Here is a 17476-nt window from a genome sequence, read left to right on the forward strand (position 1 = left end):
TTGCATCCTTGAGCCACCGGTTTGAATAACCCAGGCTGCTGTGTTGTTCAATAATTGAGCCGGTGAAGAAAACCAGGCTATCTTATTTGTAATATTGAAACAACAAAAGCTAAAAGGCAAGCAACAGATAATAAACATAATTTGAACTCTGTATTCAAAAAGCTGGGGGTTTCTGATTCAAATACGATCAGTAAACTGGACCAAAGGGGTTAAGCTAAGGTTCGAATACGACCATATAGCCCCCCTGCTTTGGCGTTGCGCCGATCAAGAGGGTACCGACAACTATGTTCTCTTTGGTTCGAATACGACCTATATTTGAAGAGGAAGCCCCCAAATGACCTGGAGAGGTCTTTAACGACCCTGATTCGAATAAGATCCAAGTCGGACTCAAAAGGGGTTAAGCTATTATTTGGATACGATCAAGAGGCACCCAAGTGAGTTTGGCCTTGAGCCGATCAAGAGGGTTACAATAGCTATGTTCTCTTTGGTTCGAATATGACCTATGTTTGAACAGGAAGCCCCCAAGTGACCTTGAGATTTGCAACTAGATTCGGATACGATCATAAGCCGGACTAAAAAGGTTAAACTTGATTCAAATATGATCAGCTCCTTAATAGTCATTTGTAAGTAAGAAATAATAAAGATGTATAGTCTGTGAAAAGAAAGGAGACCGATGGTCTTACTTTATTGCTTATCATAATATATACAACGTGAACGTATGTACATGTTGAGAGCCAGTGGCTCAGGTTTAATATGGCCGAAGTTGAGCAATGTTCCATGGCCGGCGGGTCTCCTCTTCCGACTTACATGAGTCTGCATGCTCTCGAACGTCAATGAGGTAGTAGGACCCATTGTTTAAATTTTTACTGACCACAAAGGGTCCTTCCCAAGGTGGGGATAACTTGTGTGCATCTGAAAGATCTTGGATGAGCCGGAGCACCAAGTCGCCTTCCTGAAAAGTCCTGGACTTAACCCGGCGGCTGTGATAACGACGCAGGTCCTGTTGATAAATTGCTGACCGCGCTGCTGCTAAGTCTCTTTCTTCATCCAACAAGTCAAGCGCATCCTGTCTGGCTTTTTCATTGTTAGCTTCAACATAAGCCGCCACACGGGGCGAGTCATGACGGAAGTCACTGGGCAATACTGCTTCTGCTCCATAAACCATGAAGAAGGGTGTGTAACCCATAGACCTGTTGGGTGTAGTATTGATGCTCCATAACACTGAAGGTAACTCCTCTACCCAACAACCCGGCGTTCGCTGTAAAGGAACCATAAGCCGGGGTTTTAGCCCTTTCAGAATTTCCTGATTGGCTCTCTCAGCTTGACCATTGGATTGAGGATAAGCTATAGAAGAAACATCAAGCCGGATGTGCTCTCGCTGACAAAATTCTTCCATAGCCCCTTGGGACAGATTAGTGCCATTGTCTGTGATAATACTATGTGGAAAACCGAAACGGAAGATTACTTTTTTCATGAACTGAACCGCCGTGGCTGCATCACACTTACTCATAGGCTCCGCCTCAACCCATTTGGTGAACTTATCAACAGCCACCAAGAGACATGTCTTTTTATCCTTAGACCTTTAGAAAGGTCCCACCATGTCAAGCCCCCAGACTGCAAACGGCCAAGTGATTGGAATCATCCAGAGCTCTTGAGCCGGCACATGTGCTCGTCGTACAAATTTTGACATCCATCACATCTACTGACCAGATCTTCTGCATCAGCGTGAGCCGTCAACCAGTAAAAACCATGACGAAACGCTTTAGCCACTAAAGATTTTGACCCGGCATGACGACTGCAATCTCCTTCATGGATCTCACGAAGGATTTCTTGACCTTCTTCGGGGGAAACACACCGTTGAAACACTCCAGAAACACTGTGATGAAATAACTCTCCATCCGAAATTGTCATGGACTTAGATCGCCGGGTTATCTGCCGAGTCAGGGTCTCATCCGCTGGCAACTCTCCCCGGGTCATGTAAGCCAAGAACGGCACCGTCCAATCTGGGATGACATGAAGAGCCGCCACCAACTGCGCCTCCGGGTCAGGAACAGCTAAATCTTCTTCTATGGGCAACTTGACAGAGGGGTTATGCAAAACATCCAAAAAGGTGTTGAGCGGTACCGGCTTACGCTGAGACCCCAGCCGGCTTAAAGCATCAGCTGCTTCGTTCTTTCGACGGTCAATGTGTTCCACCTGATAACCTTTAAAATATCCTGCAACAGCATCGACCTCTCGGCGATAAGCCGCCATGAGAGGGTCTTTGGAATCCCACTTGCCAGATACCTATTGATCCACTAGATCTGAGTCACCAAGACATCTGACCTGGCTCAAGCTCATCTCCTTTGCCACTCGAACACCATGGAGCAAGGCTTCATACTCTGCTGCGTTGTTAGTGCATGGAAACATCAACCGTAACACATAACAAAATTTATCACCTCGTGGGGAAGTTAATACGACTCCAGCCCCCGAGCCTTCCAATTGCCTAGATCCATCAAAATGAATAGTAAAATATGTGTTGTCCGGCTTCTCTTCTGGCATCTGCATCTCTGTCTAGTCATTGATGAAGTCAACCAGGGCTTGAGACTTAATTGCAGTACGTGGAACATACTTCAGCCCATGAGACCCAAGCTCAATTGCCCACTTGGCAACTCGCCCTGTGGCTTCTCTGTTTTGAATAATGTCTCCCAAAGGAGCAGAGCTAACCACAGTGATTGGATGTCCCTGAAAGTAATGCTTAAGCTTCCGGCTTGCCATGAACACCCCATAAACAAGCTTCTACCAATGTGGATATCGTTGCTTAGACTCAATTAGCACTTCACTGACATAATAAACCGGCCGCTGAACCGGATGCTCTTTGCCAGCCTCCTTGCGCTCTACCACCATAAGCACACTAACAGCCCGTGAGTTGGCAGCCACGTATAACAATAGCGGTTCCTTCTCAATTGGAGCAGCTAGGACCGACGGCCCAGCCAGTTGTGCCTTCAGATCCTCAAAATCAGCATTCGCAGCATCGCTCCAAACAAAAACATCCGCTTCATCAACTGATACAGAGGCATAGCCTTTTCCCCTAACCGGCTTATGAACCGGCTCAAAGCAGATAAACGACCCGCCAGTCGCTGAACATCATTGACGTAGGTTGGTTTGGCTAGAGATGTAATTGCCTTGATTCTCTCCGGGTTAGCTTCAATACCTCGGTTAGACACCAGAAAACCCAAGAGCTTACCGGCTGGCACTCCAAAAACACACTTGGTCGGGTTAAGCATCATCTTGTAAACCCGAAGATTATCAAAAGTCTCTTTCAAGTCTGTGACCAAGGTTTCCTCTTCCATGGATTTCACCACTATATCATCCACATAGGCATGAACATTGCGCCCAATTTGACTGTGAAGACAATTCTGCACACACCGCTGGTAAGTCGCTTGGGCACTCTTAAGCCCAAAAGGCATAGACACATAGCAGAAAGCCCCAAAAGGAGTTATAAAAGCTGTCTTCTCTTGATCCTTGACTGCCATCTTAATCTGATGATAACCGGAGTAAGCATCTAAGAAACTCAACTGTGCGCAACCCACCGTAGCATCAATGATCTGATCAATACGGGGAAGAGCAAAAGGATCAGCCGGACAAGCCTTGTTCAAATCTGTGTAATCCACACACATACGCCAGGTACCATTCTTTTTTAGTACAAGCACCGGGTTAGCTAACCATTCTGGGTGAAAGACCTCCACAATGAACCCGGCTGCCAAGAGCCGGGCCACTCTTCTCCGATGGCCTTGCGCCTTTCTTCATTGAACCGCCTGAGAAACTGTCTGACAGGTTTAAACTTTGGATCGATATTAAGAGTGTGCTCAGCGAGTTCCCTCGGGACACCCGACATGTCTGAAGGTTTCCATGCAAAGATGTCCCGGTTCTCACGGATGAACTCGATGAGCGCGCTTTCCTATTTCGGATCCAAATTTGCGCTGATGATGAACTGTTTGGATGAATCGCCAGGCACAAAGTCAACCATCTTAGTGTCATCAGCTGATTTGAATTTTAACTCTGGCTCATGCTCTGTTGTTGGTTTCTTTAATGACGTCATGTCCGCTGGGTCAACATGATCCTTGTAGAATTTCAACTCCTCTGTTGCACAAACAGATTCAACATAGGCAGCATCACCTTCTTCACATTCCAAAGCTATCTTCCGGCTCCCATGGACTATAATGGTGCCCTTGTGACCCGGCATCTTGAGCTGCAAATATACGTAACACGGTCGAGCCATGAACTTGGCATAAGCCGGCCGCCCAAACAGAGCATGATATGGGCTTTTGACTTAACCACTTCAAAGGATAATTTTTCTGCTCTGGAGTCATACTCATCCCCAACGGCTACTTCCAGCTCGATCTTACCAACTGGGTATGCCGACTTACCAGGTACCACACCATGAAAAACAATGTTGGATTGTTTAAGATTTTTATCCATCAATCCCATCCGGTGGAACGTCTCATAGTAGAGGATGTTGATGCTGCTGCCTCCATCCATGAGCACCTTAGTAAACTTGTACCCACCAACCTGAGGTGCTACCACCAAAGCCAAGTGACCCGGATTATCAACCCGGGGCGGGTGATCCTCTCTGCTCCACACAATAGGCTGCTCCGACCAACGTAAATAACGTGGAATTACCGGCTCCACGGCATTGACAGCCCTCTTGTGGAGTTTCTGGTCCCTCTTGCATAAACTGGTAGTAAAGACATGATACTGTCCACTACTCAACTGCTTTGGGTTGCTTTGATAGCCAGATTGCTGCTGCTGCTGATTCCCTTGGCCGTGTTGCTGATTATATCCTCCTTGGTGACCAGGATAACCCTGACCGTGAAAACCTCCTCCGCTTGAACCGGCGCCCGGGCCCTGAAAGCCGCCTCCACCTGAGCCGCCACCTGGGTCGTGACCCCCATCAAATGCATTTGAATTTTTAAATGCCTTCATGATCATGCAATCCTTCCACAAGTGGGTGGTTGGTTTCTCCCGGGTGCCGTGTTTTGGACAAGGTTCATTCAACAACTGCTCAAGGGTGGGGCCTGACCCGCCCGATCGAGGAGGTTGCCTGCCCTTGTGCCGCTGATTACCACCCCGCGCATTAGTATTAGCAACAAACTCATCAGCCTTACGTTTATTACCTCCTTGATTCGCCAGGTTCTGCTGGTGACCCTTGCCATTGCCATTCTTTTTTCCCTTCGTTGCCTTTTGTTCATCAGACACCGGGTCTTTGGTGGTATCAGAATCGGCATACTTGACAAGAGCTGCCATCAACGTCCCCATGTCGTTACAGTCACGTTTAAGCTGCCCCAACTTCTGCTTCAGAGGTTCAAAGCGGCAATTTTTCTCCAACATCAAAACTGCTGAGTCGGCATCCATATTATCAGATGAATGTATTATCTCCTTGACCCGGTGCACCCAATGGGTTGTAGATTCTCCATCCTCTTGCTTGCAATTGGTCAGGTCCACAATCGACATTGGCTGCTTACACGTGTCCTTAAAGTTTTGGATGAACTGTGCCTTCAACTCTGCCCATGAGCCGATAGAATTGGGTGGCAATCCTTTCAACCGGGTCTGAGCCGTTCCATCCAACATCATGGTAAAATACTTGGCCATTGCAGCATCGCTAACCTCCAACAGCTCCATAGCCATCTCATAACTCTCAATCCAAGCCCCTGGCTGTAGGTCAGCCGTGTAATTAGGCACCTTACGAGGCCCCTTGAAATCCTTGGGTAACCGCTCATTGCGTATGGCTGGGACCAGGCAAGGTACGCCTCCGGTTCTTGTGGCCACTCCTGCCTCAATCGTGGTTGCTGGATAAGCCGGGAAGGTTTGGTGAGCCGCCTGCTCTGCTGCTATCTGAGCCGCCAAGTTAAGGGCTCCAGCCCGCACCGGCTCATGCCTGTATGGCCGGTTGTGGCGTTGAGCATTACTTGACATCTCTGCAGACTCCATGTGCCTACTATAACTCGGGCTCCGGCTTGGGCGAGGAGTTGAATGAATCCTGTCTCGACTGTAGGAGTATGCATCCTGCTGGGCCAAAGCTGTCTGAAGTAGTTCTCTTACCCTCCGGGTTTCAATTGCTGCTGGTGAGTCGCCTTCCATTGGGAGAGCTGCCAAACGAGCCGACGCCGTGATGAGATTTTCCATAGGGTAAGAGAAGTGACCCGGGGGTGTTGATACATAACGAGGAGGAGCTGTATTCATGCAAGGCGGCTCCATGGTGCGTGGCTGAACTGGTGCACCGGGTGTCGGGACCTGGTTTGCCTCTGGCGGGTTGCCCCCCAGCTCCGGGTGTATGGAACAGGCTCCTTGGATCCAGCGTTAGAGTTAGCCGTGACTGAGTTTTCTGATGCCTCCTCCTCATGACCTCATTTGACGCATTAAGATCCACCGAGAGCCGGAAAGTTTCTGCTTGAAGCTGCTAAGCACGAGCATCCAGAGCTGCCCATTTTGCTACCATCCGGGTTTCCTCCGCGGCTAGATTTTCTTTAGCTTGCACCATCTCCTCCCGCACGCGTGCCACTTCTGTGTTGTGCTGGGCTTTATCCGCCGGTTCTACCACAGCAGTCAACAAAGTCATCAGTTTATCCATGAGGTCCATTAGAACCTGAGCCGGGGGGTGCGCGGGGTCTCCTGACCCAGCTGCTGCCGACCCGGTAGCCGCTGCTGCCGCTGCGGTGGAGTTTTGCCTGGGCTGCATCCCGCCATGAAGACTCTGGCCCAATTTGGCGGCTTAAGGGGGTCCGGAATACTGCTGCCATCGGAACAGCCCCCGAGCATGCCATCTTGCAGCTGGTACAACGAGTCCGTCTCACCTATTGATGATGCAGTATCAGAGCAGACGACCGTCTCCCCGCCTTCCATCGATCCTTCGGAGTATTCACCGCCATGGATGCAGCCTACGAAGGCATGTTTCATGACAGATTGAACACGGGCGGACCCGGCGCTGAGCCGTTTTGATGAGGTTGGTGTGGACGTCCGGCTCAGGGCCTGATTCGCCGATCCGGCCGATAAAGACATGAATTCCGCCGAAGGGGACCCGGTACCCATACTCAATCGAGCCGGCCTCGGGGCCCCAGCCTTCATCGTCGATGTAGAGTTTGCCGCGACGACTCTTGGTCATCCGGCCCATAGCATATCCCTTGAGCCCTTCGAAGTTGCCCTTCAAGAACTCAAATCCACCGTGCGCTGGCTCCACGGTGGGCGCCAACTGTCGTGGAGTTGACACGACAGATGTCCTAGAGCAAGGACTTAGTCATAGGGCCATCGCACTAGGAAGCTTAAAGGGGTTGATCGGGACAAAGGACACACGAGAGAGTTTTTATACTAGTTCGGCCCCTTACGATGAAGGTAAAAGCCTACGTCTAGTTGGGATTGGTATTGCTGAGGTTTCGATCTCCAAGAGGCTCAACTCGCCGGCTTGGCTATCGACTTGGTGTTTTCTTGCCCTAAACCGCCATCGGGTCGTCCCCTTATATACACGGGTTGACGCCTGGTGGCCTATAGAGTCTCGGCCAGCTCATAATCGTGTCCGGCTCGGTGACTTCCCTCACATGCCTTTCTTTACAAGTCTTTCCTTACATACAGTGGTTTACAATATCAGGCCTTAAGCCGGCCCCAGGCCTTTGGGCCTTCTATACATTTAGTAAACTATCACCTTGAATGTTTATTGGGCTTCTTCTGTAACCCGCCATTAGGGCTGACCCGGCCCCTCCTGGGCGGGCCATACTAGTAGTAATATCCCCAACAATTTTGTTTTTTTTACCCGGATGCACCTCCTTGCATGCGAAGGTGTAGCTGCTGGGTCCTAGCAGTCAGGGGGGAAACATTTTTTTGCGAAATATGGTGGCCCGTCCAGTGGGTCCCCGCTGTCAAGTGGAGGAATAATTATTTTGCACGTAATAAGGAGGCACTTCCTTGCTGTGGTCGTGGACCCAGCTGTCAGCCTCTCCACGTACAGTCCACGTCCGATGGAAGCCGTTCCTTGACCACGTTGACCACGCCGCGCCGAGAGCACCAGGGCGGTGGACGATGGCAAGGCCTAGGAAGGGGACGACACGGAGCCAGGGAAGACGCGGCAGTGGATGCCCACGCGTAGAGGAGTACGAGGGTTCACTGGTTCGCTGCGGTGTGAGGCTGCCGTCACCACAGAATAACAGGGGGTGTGGGTGAGTAGAGGGATGGCCTGGCCAACGGTGGGAGTAGTAGGGGGCGGTGGGGCCTCCGCCGCATCGCAGCCGGCCACGGGAGGCAGGAGCACGAGGCACGACCGGCGCTGGTTTGGGCGGCTGGAGCAAGAAGACCAGAGGTTGAAGAAGCACTACGGCCGTTGGATGAACATCGTACGGTCACCGGAGCTAGAATCATGCATATTGACTAAGTTGACAAAGCCCTCCAGTCCCGTCAACTTAGTAGGCCCACAAGTTAGCCTGCCACTATACTGGGTCCCAGCTAACAGGGGGGTATTCATTTTTTTGTGCGTAATAAGGAGGCACTTCCTTGCGTGCGAAGATATAGCTGGTGGGTCCGAGCTGTCAGCGGCGGTAAAGTTTTTTCGCGAAATACAGAGGCCCTTTCGGTGGGTCCCTGATGTCAGGTGGAGGAATCATTATTTTGTGCGTAATAAGGAGGCATTTCCTTGCGTGTGGCCGTGGACCTAGCTATCGGCCTCTCCACGTACAGTCCACTTCAGATGCATATTGGTCGTTGACCATGTTGACCAGGCCGCGCCGAGAGCACCAGGGCGGTGGACGACGGCGAGGCCTAGGAAGGGAACGACACGGAGGCAGGGAAGACTCGGCAGTTGTTTCCCATGCGGAGGGGAGTACGACTGTACGAGGGTTTACTGGTTCGTCTGCCGTCGCTGGAGAATAACAGCAGGTGTGGGTTAGTAGAGGGATGGCTAGGCCAGCGATGGGAGTACGGTGGGGCGGTGAGGCCTGCGCGGCAGCACAGCCGGCCGCGGGGAGGAGGGAGCAGGCAGTCCCGGCGGTGCTTGTTTGAGTGGCTGGAGCAGGAAGAGCAGAGATTGAAGAAGCACGACGGCCGTTCGATGGACATCGTACGGTCACTGGAGCTAGAATCGTTCATATTGACTAAGTTGACAAAGCCCTCCATCCCTGTCAACTTAGTAGGCCCACAAGTCAGCCTCCCACCATGGTGGGTCCCAGCTAGCAGGGGGAGTATTCATTTTTTGTGCGTAATAAGGAGGCCCTTCCGGTGGGTCCGAGCTGATAGTGGGGGGAACGTTTTTTTTCGCAAAATATGGTGGTCCGTCCGGTGGGTCCCAGCAGTCAGGGGCAAACGTTTTTTTTTCGCGAAATACAGTGGCCCGTTCGGTGGGTCCTAGCAGTTAGGGGGGAAACGTTTTTTCCACAAAATACTGGTGGCCCGTTCGATGGGTCCGTGCTGTCAGGTGGAGGAATAATTATTTTGCGCGTAATAAGGAGGCACTTCCTTGCGGCTGCCGTGGACCCAGCTGTCAGCCTCTCCACGTACAGTACTCTTCCAATGGAAGTCGGTCGTTGACCACATTGACCACGCCGCGCCGAGAGCACCACGGCGGTGGACGACGGCGAGGCCTAGGAAGGGGGCGACGTGGAGCCGGGGAAGACGCGGCAGTGGATGCCCACGCGGAGAGGAGTACGAGGGTTCACTGGTTCGGCTGCGGTGTGAGGCTGTCGTCGCCGCAGAATAATAGGGGGAGTGGGTGAGTCGAGGGATGGCCTGGCCAGCGGTGGGAGTAGTACGGGGACGGTGAGGCCTCCGCGGTAGCACAGCTGGCCACGGGAGGCAGGAGCATGAGGCACGACCGGCGCTGCTTTGGGCGGCTGGGGCAAGAAGACCAGAGGTTGAAGAAGCACTACGGCCGTTGGATGGACATCGTTGACCACGCCGCGCCGAGAGCACCAGGGCGGTGGACGACGGCGAGGCCTACGAAGGGAACGACACGGAGCCGGGGAAGACACGGCAGTGGCTGCCCACGTGGTGGAGAGTATGAGGGTTTACTGGTTCGGCTGCCGTCGCCGGAAAATAATAGGAGGTGTGGGTGAGTAGAGGGATAGACAGGCCAGGGATGCGAGTATGATGGGGCCGTGAGGCCTGCCCAGCAGCACTGCCGGCCACGGGAGGCTGGAGCAGGCGGTTCCGACGGTGCTGGTTTGGGCGGCTGGGGCAGGAAGATCAGAGACTGAAGAAGCACAATTGCCGTTAGATTGACATCTAACGGTCTGACGCTGGTAGAGTCGATTGTTGACTAAGTTTATTTTTTGAGAAACCTTGTGTACTCATGAACTTAGTAGGCCCACAAGTCAGCCTCCAAATCTGTGGCAGACAACATAAAGCCCATTTGCTATTTTTTATAAGTTGCAGCCCATTTGCTAATTCTTAAGTAATTTATTACATCTCACATTCTGCCCAGGACCACGGTCAAAAAGTTCAACCTTATTTTTCATATTTCGGTGGAGTCCGAACTGTTGTAAACCCAAAATGATAAACATTTTTTTAAGAACTTATTGATTTGCCAAAAAGATCATTTTGTTTTTGTAAGCAAATAAGACGTGGGACAATTGAGTTGGTTTAAGGGAAAACCAGTGGTAAAAAAATCAGCACTGGATGGGAAAAAACAACAAAAATATGAAAAGGGAATTTTATGTGTTTTCAATATAATGATACGTGTATATGAACTAGTAAAACTATAGGTAGAGATTAGAAAACGGATGTAGGACATGCGTTTCAAGAGGATAATAGAACTGGGCTGTGTGTTTGATTCAGCAAAAAAAAAACTACCTGCGGATGTTGTAAGACAAAATATAACTAACGCTAGCAGGCCAGAGGCCAGTAGATACCTGCTGGATCTTTGTGCCCCGTTGTCGTCATGGGCTTGGCCTATTAAAAATAAAACCAACCCTGGGCAGTCTACAACCCAGTTGAAACTTGCTCGACCTGAAAAAACAATATATGTGCTCAATAAACGAGAGAATTCTGCAAGTACAGACTGATAACTGGGATGCAGCACGGATATTGTTTTTTTATCGTGATAATAACTGCATGCACTTGTTTCAAAAAAATTGGAGAACTGGGAATTCGAATGGCGGTTGCTTATGCTACCCATCAAATAAAAATCAGGTGCCTGAAAATTCGTTTCGAAACAAATGATTCAGCTTTATATCCACGTCGACCCTCGGCATGATGGTTGGAAGCAAATGCAAGTTCATACCAAAAGATCGTTAATAACAATACCAACTTGCGGACGACAAGGTAGTAAAACTACCAATACGAAACTAACTTATAATCTTTTTACTCCTGGCCCTAGTGTTCGTCTGGTAGAAAATTTTGCAGAGGACCAGCTCCCGCTCCTTCTCTTGCTCCAGGTCCCCGAGGTGGTACTGGTGGATCACCCAGTTGGTCCTCTGCTGGTCGAAGTTCTTGTTGGTGTGCAGCACCAGAACCTTTTTTTGCTGCCCGTCTGCCGGCCGTTGACCATCACTGGCAAGGTATTGCCGGTCTTGTGCCACATCGCGTGCAGGCCGCACTCCGACTGTATCTTGCGACGCGTCCACGTGCCCCTTTTGAACGCCCTGGAATTGCGCTGGAAGAAATGCTTCCTTAGGCCACTCAGTGTGATACCTGCAGTATTGTGGAATACAGGTTTTAGTGTACCTAGTTGGCATTTACATAACATCTTTGGCATGTTGCAGTCACTTGTTTCACTTTTTATTGACTGTCAAATTGTAATTGCTTCACCAGGTCTGCGTCTAAAAAGAAAAATAGAGCTATAAACAAAGGAATATGTTTGTGCAAGTAGGCGACCGATCGGTGTCTTACCTGGAAGTTTCTCAGGTTGGGTGTAGCATATGCCGTGCTCGCTATCGATGGTTGGTATGAACAAATCGATGAGAGACTGAAATCTCGTGCTGTCAGCACTCACTTTGGCCTCAAGGTGCTCGATCAGCTCCTGATCCGTGGGATCGAACTTGACGCCAGCTGGCAGCACCGGCCAATCCTTCTTCAACTTGCATCGGTAATTCCAGTTATATGGTACTCAATGTATGATCAATCGACTGTTTTAAGTGAATGATGAAAGATTTCGACAGATAAGTGGTACTCCAAATTTGAAGTCCAGAATACCCGAACACGCTGCTAGGATTCTTGTGTCACCTCACGCGCAGCGAGTTGTCACGTCAATTCAATGTGTGGACATGATGAATAATTTGACCGACGTATACTAGTACTGCTACTGTACTGGAGTACTTACTAGTCGTATTTAGTGTCACAATTTATACATAGGTTTAACTAACAAGTACGCACTTGAAGTCTAACTGATATATATATATATATATATATATATGGCTTCTGCACAGCATCTCCATCATCATTATCAGTACATCCTACGTAGGTGAGTTAGGATGCACTTGATCCCAGGAAGGTACCTATCCTTCAAACCAGAGGAGTGCTTCAAACTAACAACATTACATAATATCCAACAAAAGAGGGTCGTGCTACAGTAGCAGAATACATGGCTCAGTCTAGATATCAGCACGAATCAAGTTGTCCATATTTGCTGTTGGCATGAACCACATCGCCGCATGTCGGGTTTGCAAAAGCCATCCATCGCATGGAAGCTTGATGCCTTTCACACACTAAAGATTATCTGGCAACGAGCTGTGTCGACGAATCTCTGGATATGGTGATTCATGAAACCCATGGTATGATGTGTAAACACAGCCCCCTCGCGAATGAAGTTGCATAGCACAGTAATCATCACCGGTGATATGATCGATGATTGGTTGGACGATCGGATAATTGAGCCCGAGGAACAAGGAGTGGTTGCCGAGGCTGTAAAACCGCCTCCAATTGAATACGCCTGGCCCAACGTAGCTGGGATCTTTCTCGAACACGAAGCAGCCATAGCCATCAATGTCACGAACGCCCCACGCATTGTACTGCATGTGGTTTGATGTAATGGTTTGGTCAATTTGGTACGTGCGAATGAGCATCAAATGACCGCCGTCAGCTGAACGAGTGATAAACCACCACCCATCGGCTGGTATGATTCCAGGTCCTGGAATCATGGAGGCCAGCGCATTTGCGTCTGCTGCAACAATTCAAATTGGAGACCAAAAGGACAAAAATAAACAATGATGTTCAGAGTATGTGTGGAATTAAGATTATTATAACAGTGACACATATCATAGACAGAGAATTGCAATGCCGTGGTCATAATCATACCCCAAGTTAAAAAAAATAAGTCAATGCCTTTCATATTCTGGCAATATGTCATGGTTCAAACATATGTAACAATGAGAGGAAAACAACTATGACAACGCCTACTCATATTCTACCATAGCACTTACTACTACTGTTCTCATATCAACTCTAATCAATAACATGCGTTGTTATAAAAATCTTGTAAACGAGAGTAACATATAGCAATCATGATGTTATGCTCATAATATGTATTCTAACAATCATTAGATGCCAATTGTTCTCATATCAACTCTAACAATAACATGTGTGGTCATAAAAATCTAGGAAATGAGAGGAACATATTGCAATGATGTGGTTATAGACATGCTATGCATTCTAAATTTGTAACAAATGAACAGGCAATCGTATTCATAAGGTAAAGATGAGATAGAACAATTACACGACGATAGATTCCACCAGTATAGGCAGCCAATCTGTGCGTCGACCGCGTAAACGATGCCATCGTGCACTATAGCATCAGACAGAAATGTTGCCTCAACAGGATTGATGATGAGCCATAACCATGTATGGCGACCGGATTCCAGATAGACTAATCCCATGTTGAACAAGGCAATGAGCTTGTAATCCATGTAGTCTTCTGATGGTGTGGGCACTTCGCAGATTACAACTTTCTGCAAACAGAGGTCGAGCCAAAAGCTTGACGCGTCTCGTGCGTAGTAGGCAGGAGTGTCCGGCGGGCCGCGAGGCTCGATGGCGGCGGTATCCAACGATGGAAGGGTGATCTCTCGCTGGGTGTAGATATCCACGAGATGCCACGGACTACCGGTGTGGTGGATGAGGACGATCCAGTTGGCCTTCATGTCCGCCTAGTAGTGGCCGCGCATGAAGGACGGGTGGACGGGTAGTGGTAGCATGTCGAGGGGCACCACGGCAACCTCTGTAGGATCGTCAAGTCAGTGTCTGGGCCACCTGCGAGGATCGGGCATCAGCAAGCAGGGTGTCTTGAAAAGAGCCGCCCGGTTGCAGACGAGTAGACGGTACAAAGACACCGAGCATGCGGCCAGACGGACGGTGCTGAGTAGGTCCATACGACTATAGATCTGCTCCAATAGAACATCAGGGAGGGAATTCCAATCACGACTCTGCGTGTCAGTCGGTTCTGCCATTGAGGTTTTCGGTGCCTGCGAGCCAACGGGGAAATGGATTCGGGCGGGCGAGCGAAGAAGCTTCTCCTCCTGTGGCCAAGCAGTGAGCGGGGGGATATGGTACGCGCGAGCTACCAAGGAAGATGACGCGGGCGGGCGAGCAGTGAGTGGGGGTAAATGGTGTGCGGCCGACGATGGGGAAGAAAGGAGGAAGAAGAAGAGAGGAGGAAGAAGAGATGGCAGTACTGGGTAAGGCTGGTTTAGTAACACCAACACGCTGGTTCAGCTTATTAATTACGTGTCCCATCTGCTGCAGCGTGTATTGTCACTTCACTGCGAAGACTAGTTGAATAGTTCTCTCTGACCGATATGGGGAATAATGGATCGCGAGGACTTCCTTTCTATAGTATCCCTATGCCTCTATGCTCACTTCACTCATTTTGCTCCGTACCTAGTCACTTGTTGAAATCTGTAGAAAGACAAATACTCCGTATTTGGGAACAGAGGGAGGCTTTTACCCCGTACTATTTGGGAACAGAGGGAGTATCACCATATGGAGGGAACAGAGGAAGCTTGAAATATGAACATGTCAATGGGAGGGAGTAAGCCCCGTGCATGCATGCATGCATGCAACATGCAACACTCACACATACACATGGACGCACCCAACACTCACGCACCCATGCGGCACACAGCACACGACGCAACACACACGATCACGCTCAAGTGCTCAACCTACTCCCTACGTCCGTGAAAGACTGTACATTTAGAGATTTACACATTGACCAGGGCATAATTAACGGCCAAAACTAGCAGACTTATGTGTGCATGCGACCATTGAGATAAGAAGATTAAATGAAGGCCGTTGCATGCTGTAATTAAGGATAGACATGTAGCCTATACCTACAGCATAAGTTGGTGCATTAGTCAATCAATATCGATTTAGATTAAAGGCTAAATGCATTGGAAGTGTAGATGTACATCATGTACTACACTCTTTGTTTTATAGCCGATGTACAATCTTTGTTGGAAGACCGAGGGAGGACACGTGCATGCACTCACATACACAGCCAGGGCGGTTCGCGTGCAAGGGTTGGACTCGTGTCGCGTTTGCGTAAAGTTTTGTTTAACTGATTTCTTTGCTCCGCCAACTGACAGGTGGGACCCAGAAACCAGGTGACAATTTAACCAGTCAACAAAGTGCCACGTCGACTATGTGGCCGGTCAGTAGGGTGCAATACGGTGCTCTACGATGAGCTAGTGATCGTATAATCGCCGCAAAACTATATATAGTGACCGTAAAGAGCGTATTGTTACATACGTTGACCGCCAGTGTATTTTTCTCGTTTCAAATTAAGCCATATTAATCGGAAAGGACGTAGTATGGACTACTAGTACTAGTACTAGTACTAGTACTTCTTTGATGTGTCTCGTCAACTCGCCGAACGTGGAGAAGCTTACTTACTACGCCTCTCCCTCACCCACGCGCACGGTGGTTCGCAGGACGAGGAGAGGGTTTTGACTACAGCACCCTCGCCCTCTCCCTCTCCCTCTCCCTCGCCCTCGCAGTGGACGTGCAGCAGTTCAATCGATGTCAGATTGCCAGAAGCATATTGTACTGTAGTATCATCATTGTTGGACCTTCCGAAGAGGCGAAGAGCCAAGTGCAAGGTTCACACGAGTACGAACTATTGAACCTCCCGAAGAGGCAAAGAGCCAAGCGCAAGGTTTTATAGGAGTTTTCGTCCTAGTAGGAGTGTACTACAACTATAGCGAACAATGCTACTGTATGATGCCGCCACGTCACGTATATCCAAAGCCGCGCCACCTTTTTTTCGCAAAGAGCATGTTGGAGCCCGTGCAACAACTACACAAGTTGCACGTACACATAACACATTTACTAGCAATAAATTCTAAAGGACAAATGCCAGTATGCCACACAAGTTCATCTCCAATTCATGTGATAAATTTGTGCACGACCAGTCTACATATATTCATAGCGCTACCGTTCACAATTACCGTACTCCACTTACACGTTATAGATGGGCTACATGTCCTCCTCCAGGTTCCAGTCCCAGGTGTTCTTCATGGATGGACGATCCATAGCGGTGGGCAAAGGGAATCATTGACGCAGCTTTCTAGTCCGGTTCCACACGATGGAGATGTTGGAAATATGCCCTAGAGGCAATAATAAAATGGTTATTATTATATTTCCTTGTTCATGATAATTGTCTATTGTTCATGCTATAATTGTGTTATCCGGAAATCGTAATACATGTGTGAATACATAGACCACAACATGTCCCTAGTGAGCCTCTAGTTGACTAGCTCGTTGATCAATAGATGGTTACGGTTTCCTGACCATGGACATTGGATGTCATTGATAACGGGATCACATCATTAGGAGAATGATGTGATGGACAAGACCCAATCCTAAGCATAGCACAAGATCGTGTAGTTCGTCTGCTAGAGCTTTTCTAAGTGTCAAGTATCATTTCCTTAGACCATGAGATTGTGCAACTCCCGGATACCGTAGGAGTGCTTTGGGTGTACCAAACGTCACAACGTAGCTGAGTGGCTATAAAGGTACACTACATGTATCTCCGAAAGTGTCTGTTGGGTTGGCATGAATCGAGACTGGGATTTGTCACTCCATATGACGGAGAGGTATATCTGGGCCCACTCCGTAATGCATCATCATAATGAGCTCAGTGTGACTAAGTAGTTTGTCACGGGATCATGCATTACGGAACGAGTAAAGTGACTTGCCGGTAACGAGATTGAATGAGGTATTGGGATACCGACGATCGAATCTCGGGCAAGTAAGTACCGATTGACAAAGGGAATTGTATACGGGATTGCTTGAATCCTCGACATCGTGGTTCATCCGATGAGATCATCGTGGAACATGTGGGAGTCAACATGGGTATCCAGATCCCGCTATTGATTATTGGCCGGAGAGTTGTCTCGGTCATGTCTGCATGGTTCCCGAACCTGTAGGGTCTACACACTTAAGGTTCGATGACGCTAGGGTTATTAGGAAGACTTGTATGTGATTACCGAATGTTGTTCGGAGTCCCGAATGAGATCCCGGACGTCACGAG

The 17476-nt window shown here is 49.1% G+C and overlaps 1 pseudogene; it reads right to left on the reverse strand.

The window, feature by feature from the left end:
- Positions 1 to 11342: 11342 nt before the first annotated feature.
- LOC125548829 lies at positions 11343 to 12004 on the reverse strand (annotated as a pseudogene).
- Between the last annotated feature and the right edge of the window lie 5472 nt (positions 12005 to 17476).

Source organism: Triticum urartu, chromosome 3, assembly GCF_003073215.2.
Source record: "Triticum urartu cultivar G1812 chromosome 3, Tu2.1, whole genome shotgun sequence".
In the NCBI taxonomy this organism is placed as follows: Eukaryota; Viridiplantae; Streptophyta; class Magnoliopsida; order Poales; family Poaceae; genus Triticum; species Triticum urartu.